The sequence below is a fragment of the Otolemur garnettii genome, unplaced genomic scaffold (genome assembly GCF_000181295.1).
Source record: "Otolemur garnettii isolate 467f Iridium unplaced genomic scaffold, OtoGar3 scaffold00050, whole genome shotgun sequence".
NCBI lineage: Eukaryota > Metazoa > Chordata > Mammalia > Primates > Galagidae > Otolemur > Otolemur garnettii.
In genome coordinates this window covers 9,292,565-9,299,398 of record NW_003852445.1, presented here as the reverse complement: position 1 = coordinate 9,299,398, position 6,834 = coordinate 9,292,565, and the positions used below count along the sequence as shown (strand labels likewise).

The window sequence follows — 6,834 nt, the reverse complement described above, 5'->3', positions numbered from 1 at the left end:
CTCAAAAAAAAAAAAAAAAAAAAAAAAGCCAGCAATGGCCAGATCTTGGAAGGTTTTTGAATTTTGAACTAGAGAGCTTACACTTTATGCTATGGTCATTGAACTATTGAAGGGTTTTAAGTGAGTGATGATTATTATAAGCCACTGGTTCTAGGAAACCTTCCACACACCTCTTAAGAATAAAACAAAGTGCTAGAAATCAAGAAAAGAGTGTTTCAAAGATGAGTAGCTTATTCCTAAGGGATCAAGGAAGACGAAGCCTACAAAATGTTTTTTGAATTCAGTAACACAGAGGTTATTAGTAATCTAAATAAAAGCTATTCAGTGAAATGATAAGGTTAAAAAGTAGATTATAATAGTTTGGAGAGGGGGAAGAGGAAGAAATGGGGACAGATAGCAGAATACTTTTGGAAAATGTGGTCTTGAAAGGGAGAAAGGAGAGAAGATCATAAAAGGTCCAAATGGGGGTGGTGGTGGTGCTATTGTTGGATTTTTGTTGCAATTAAGACAGGAGAAACTTGAACATGATACAGAAGATCCAACTGAAATGGTTGAACAAAAAAAGGAAAGGGATAGTCAGGAAGTAAAGATCTTGAAAGGTAAGAATAGATGCTATGCAAAGCGCTGGCAGGTATGGTCTTAGAAGAGGAGAGGGTGGGAGAAGGAGGAGATACATCCTCAATCATAAGTTAAGTTTGTGTGTTTAGTTAAGTAACAGGAGTTTACATTTTCACTTGATGACCTGTTTTCTCTGTGAAGTAGATGAAAAGGATATGGTATTGGGAATTTTAAGGAAAGTTGAGAAGATTTGGAATACTGTTGTAGAACATGTTGACCAAAGACAAGTAGTAGGACTGGTAAGCAGTATTGAGGGCCTGTTTAAGACTGGTAAAAATGAACTACTAGTTTCTGCCCTTCTGTCTACTTTTCTCAAGTAGAGAAAATGTATGGCAAGTTCATTTAGGGTTGAGATAGTCACTGATATAATGCTAAGTTTCTTTTTCTTTCTTTCTTTTTTTTTGAGATGGATTCTCACTATTTGTCATCCTTGGTAGAGTGCTGTGGCGTCACAACTCATACTAACCTCAAACTCCTGGGCTGAAGCGATTCTCTTGCCTCAGCCTCCCAAGTAGCTGGGACTACAGGTGCCCACCACAACACACAGCCATTTTTTATTGTAGTTGTCATTGTTGTTCAGCTGGCCCAGGCCAGGTTCAAACCTGCCAGCCTCAGAGTATGTGGCTGGCACCATAACCACTGTGCTGCAGGTCAGGTGCCGAGCCAATGCCAAGTTTCTTTTCTTTCTTTTTTTTTTTTTTTTTGCTTTGCAGTTTTTGGCTAGGCTGGGTTTGAACGTGCCACCTATGGCATATGGGACTGGTGCCCTACCCCTTTGAGCCACAGGTACAGCCCCCAATGCCAAATTTCATAATTGGGGACAACTTTGCCCTCCAAGGGACATTTGGTAATGTTTGGAGATGGCATGGTTTTGATTATTGTAATGGTGAGGGGGTACCACTGGCATCTACGGCACAGGGATGCTGCTAAACATCTTACATCTTACAACAGGACAGCCTCTGACAACAGAGAGTTATCTGCTCCAAAATGTCAATACTTCCAATATTGAGAAAATTTGATCTAGGGTTACTTCATGCTCACCGGTATCTGACCTTGAGGTCTTCTATGACTTTTCCTTGGACTATGGCCCTGAGCTTATAGAGTAAAGCAGTTCTTTAATTGCATGCCTTAAAGGAGGTAGAATGAACAGCATACTGCAGGCCTTGAGTGTTTCAAGGACTTGTGATGTCATAAATATGGAATTGGAAGATGTCTTAAACCTCTAGAAGCAAATCTGGATTTACACATAAATGGAGGTAGCTACTTTGAGGTCTTATTAAACAGAAATGTTATAATTTCAATAATGTAGGAGAAGTAACACTTCACATCATTATCTAAACTTAATATAACTTCATTTATCTGACAAGTTTTAGTCAATAAAATAAGATCCTGAAGGATTAAGCATGAGCTAAATTTAATGACAAATATAACAGTACTTTTAAGTATGAGTAAGAATATAATCATTGGTAATTGATGGTACGTGATACGGCTGCTCTGTGATAGGTATCACTCATGGATAGGTATTTGTCCTATGTTATCTCAGTCCTGGCAACATCCTGTGAACTATTACGGTAATTTTAACTCAGGATACTAAGGTTCCAAGAAAACTTGTAAATTGGCCCAAGTCACAAATTACTACTAGTTAGAAGAAGATTTGTTCTAAAGCTCTTGCACCTTCCACTACAAGTTTTAGGAGGAAGGAGTGATTTGAAGATTCAGCTGAAACAGCTGCCACTGCCTAAAGGGAATGGGGGGGCATCTAGGAAGAGAGTAGGAGCCAGAGAGAGGCCCGGAAAGAGCATGGAGGGAGTGAAAAAAGGGCCAAGAGAGGCTTAGTCACAGCGTCCAATGCAGCAGACTGACTCTCCCGCCCTTTGGTCCGCCTTTGTTCTTTTACTTTCTTTTTGAGTACAGCTTTTCCCCCTGTGTCTGTTGTTCACTCACTGGTGTTCAAATAAAGCTAGAATATTGAGAAAGGCGGACCGCAAAGGGCGGGGGTGGGGGTGGGGAAAGGGAGCGTGACGGCGTCGAGTGCGCCTGCGTGCTGGCGGCGGCGGCGGCGGCGGCGGCGGTGGTGCCCGGCGGGGAGTGGGTCCGGAGCGGGCTCCCGGACCCGAAACGGAAGGGGCGTCTGGGGGCGTCGGGGAGCTCCCTCGCCTGGCCCTCGGCGGCCTGATGGAGTAAGAAGGGTCGGCTGTGAAGGTGAGTATCGAGGGCCCGGCCTGCGTTGAGCGTATCAGAGCCGGAGGGTCCTGGTGGTCTGTCCCTTCTGGAGGTTGTGGGGCTGCAAGACACGGCCGGATTTCTGCTCTGCAGGGTGCGGCTCCGGAGCAACCCAGTTGTTCCTCTCCCAGGGCCGGCGCGGGTTTATGGGCAGGTGGTGTTGCTGGCTGGGGTACGAATTTTCGCGGGGGCGTTCTAGCTCTGCTCCCAGGTCCAGAAGCAAATGTGCTCCAAAGTCTTGACCTTTATGAGAAGCCGCTGATTTCCTTTGGCCCCTAGTTGGGCAGGGAGCTCAAAGACCCTGCTGCTTAAAGGTTGTGGGTCTCAGGCCAGAAAACACCTTTCGGCCTGTGGTGTTTGACACCCTCCGATCTTTTTTCCTATTTTCGCCTTTTCTCCTTGTGGGATGCATCTAAATAATAGCAACTAATATTGGGGCTCTTCGTTTATGTTCATTTAATGTTTAGTCCGAATCTTGGTGCATAATTATGGAGAGGGAATGCTTTGCACCCTCCTCCTCTTGGGTCTGGTCAGTTCGGTTTAATCATCTTGGAGACTTAAGATTAAGCCACTTTGTTGGGAAGTTTGAGATTTGTGAGGCTTTTTCCAATTTGAGACTGCAAACCTAGTTAAGGGAAGTTCTCTTCCTTCCAAATGATTGCTTTGTCCACCATAATGTTTTAAATTGAGCATGTTCAGCTTATACTAGTACTATTGTAAATTGCATAGGAAATCTTAAAATTTAAATCTTAAGCCCTATTCTGAAGTTTGATAGTGAATGAAGCAATAGAAGATAATATTCAGATTCAACTAACACTTTATTTAGGACATGTACAAAATACACTCAGGTGTCAAAAAAAACCCTGAGATATTGTAATGGAAGGTAATTTATTATTATTTTTTTTTTTTGCAGTACGTTTCAGATGTGCTTACTGAGATTGTGGTGGTAATTTGCTTAAGCTAACTGCTAGGGTAAGAGTGAAAGTCACCTAAAAGGATGCGAAAGCTCATCTTTTTCCTGTTAAACCATATATTCTAAGCATTTCTACTGGGAAAGCAAACTGAATTGCAGCTACAATTTCTAGAGTTATCTCTTTTTCCTTTTTCTCAAGTTAACTTTTTTTTTTTCTGAGTCAGTGTCTCAACTCTGTCACCCTGGCATGACATCATCGTAGCTCAAGCATTCTTCCTGCCTCAGCCTCCCAGGTAGCTGGGACTACAGGAGCCCATCAAAACACCTGCCTAGTTTTTCTATTTGTGTTTATTTTATTTATTTATTTAGAGACAGAGTCTCAAGATGTCGCCCTGGGTAGAGTGCCATGGCATCACAGGTCACAGCAACCTCAAACTCTTGGGCTTAAGCGATTCTCTTGCCTCAGCCTCCCGAGTAGCTGGGGCTATTTTTTTGTTGCAGTTGTTTAGCTGGCCCAGGCTGGGTTCAAACCCGCCACCCTCCGTGCATGTGGCTGGTGCGGTAACCACTGTGCTACAGACACTGAGCTGGCTAGTTTTTCTTATTTTAGTAGAGATGGTGTCTCCCTCTTGCTCAGGTTGGTCTTAAACTCCAGGGCTCAAGGGATGCTCCCACCTCGGGCCTTCCAGAGTGCTAGGATTATAGGCTTGAGCCACCACACCTGGCCCTTCAGTAAACTTCTAAACAGAGACCACCAGAAAACATAGCTGGGTGTGGATCTAATGCCTAAATCCCACCCACTTGGAAGGCTAAGGAAGGAGGATTGCTTAAACCTAGGAGTTCAAGGTTACAATAAGTTATGTTCTGCACTCCACTGTGGGCAACAAAATAAGAACCTTTCTCTAAAAGAAAAACAAAAACACAGAAGATAAACACGTCTAACGCTTTTTTTCTTTTTGAGATACAGTCTTGCTATGTTGCTCAGGCTGGTCTTAGACTCCTGGACTCAGACGTCCTCCCACTGTACTTCTAATACTAACCATAGAAATAAATGTGAGCTATATATAAATTTAAGAAAGAGTAATAAAAACATGTAAGATAATTACTCAGGCTTTATTGAATCAGTGAGTGATGGCAGTTGTGGTGGTAGTGGGTTAAATCACAGAATAAATGTCTGCAAAGTTAAAATTGTAAAAAGAAGCTCCTACGACCACACAGTTCCAAAACAGTAACAGATACGGTAGGTGCTTAGCTACCACCTTGTTTTTGTGTATTTGTATGCTTATTGTATACTTTATATATTTCTATTTTACACTAATTTGTGTTCATTTTCCAAACTGCTAATTCCAGTTCGGGGTTAAGGGTGGCTGGAGCCTGTTGGGGCAGCTCACCTAGGACAAGACACTGTCATTCCATGGCACAGCACCCTCAGACACACACCCACACTCCCTCAGACTAGGAACATGTAGACATGTCACTTCCTCTACTAAGCACTTCTTTGAAATGTAGGACACCAGAATACCTAGGGAAACCCATGCAGACATGAGGACATGCGAATTCCACACAGATAGTGGCCTCAGCCAAGAATCAATTTGTTTCCTCATCAACATTAAAATGACATTGAACAAAACATTTAAGGACCTGATATACATTGTAGTATATAGCTAGATTGAGTTAATCAAAATGTATATTACCTTTTTTTTTTTTTTTGAGATAAGAGTCTCATTTTGTCACCCTGAGTAGAGTGCTATAGCAATCCTCTTTTTTTTTTAGAGACAGAGTCTCACTTTGTTGCACTTGGTAGAGTGCTGTGGTGTCACAGCTCACAGGAACCTCAAACTCTTGGGTTTAAGTGATTCTCTTGCCTCAGCCTTCCAAGGAGCTGGGACTACAGGTGCCCGTCACAATGCCCAGCTATTTTTTGGTTGTAGTTGTCATTGTTGTTTGGCAGGCCCGGTCTGGATTTGAACCTGCCAGCTTAGGGGTATGTGGCTGGTGCCTTAGCCACTTGAGCTACAGGTGTGAGCCTGTTTGTTTGTTTTTGAGACAGAGTCTCACTGTGTCATCCTCAGTAGAGTGCAGTGGTGTCACTGCTTACTGCAATCTCCAACTCTGGGGCTTAAGTGATTCTCTTGCTTTAGCCTCCCAAGTAGCTGGGACTACAGGTGCCCACCACAACATCTGGTTATTTTGTTGTTGTTGTAATTGTCATTGTTGATTGGCAGGCCTGGGCGGTGGTCGAACCCACTAGCCCTGGTGTGTGTGGCTGGTGCCCCAGTCGCAGAGCTACAGGGGCCGAGCCTGTTTGTTTGTTTTTTGAGAGAGTCTCACTATATCGTCCTTGGTAGAGTGCCATAGCATCACGGCTCACAGCAACCTCGGACTCTTGGGCTTAAGTGATTCTCTAGCCTCTGCCTCTCAAATAGCTGAGACTATAGGTGCTCGCCACAATGCCTGGCTGTTTTAGAGATGAGGTCTCACTCTGGCTCTGGCTAGTCTCAAACTGGTGAGCTCAGGCAGTCCAACTCCTTGACCTCCCAGAGTGCTAGATTATAGGTGTAAGCCACCTCACCTGGCCAGTTTTTCTACTGTTAGTAGAGACAGGGGTCTCTCTCTTGCTCTGGCTGGTCTTAAACTCCTGAGCTCAGGTGTTCCAACCACCTCAGCCTCCCAGAGTGCTAGGGTTATAGGTGTGAGCCACCATGCTCACAGTCAATAAGTTTTCTTTAATTTTTCTTTTTATTATAGTTTAATATATTATGTTGACTTTTTTATTTTTATTGAGACAGAGTCTTACTTTTTCCCCCTTGGTAGACTGCCATGGCGTCACAGCTCACAGTAACCTCAAATTCTTGGGTTTAAGCGATTCTCTTGTCTTAGCCTCCCAAGTAGTTGAGACTACAGGCACCCGCCACAGTGCCCAGCTATGTTTTTAGAGATGAGGTCTTGCCCTGGTTTAGGTTGGTCTCAAACTCATGAGCTCAGGCAATCTACCTACCTCAGCCTCCCAGAGTACTAGGATTACAGGTATGAACCACCATGCCCAGCCTTATATTGGCATTTAAATTTTTTTTTTTTTT

At 43.5% G+C, this 6,834-nt stretch overlaps 1 protein-coding gene across 3 annotated transcripts in view; it reads left to right on the top strand.

The window, feature by feature from the left end:
- The first annotated feature begins 2,647 nt into the window (after positions 1-2,647).
- Positions 2,648-6,834, top strand: part of ZNF106 (zinc finger protein 106) — a 62,708-nt gene continuing 58,521 nt past the window's right edge. For 2 of the 3 annotated variants that reach the window (XM_023514290.1, XM_003791755.3), the window contains exon 1: positions 2,648-2,820. The gene's annotated coding sequence lies outside the window, so the exon portion shown is untranslated. The remainder of the gene's footprint in view (positions 2,821-6,834) is intronic. The other variant, XM_023514291.1, reaches the window with a different exon arrangement.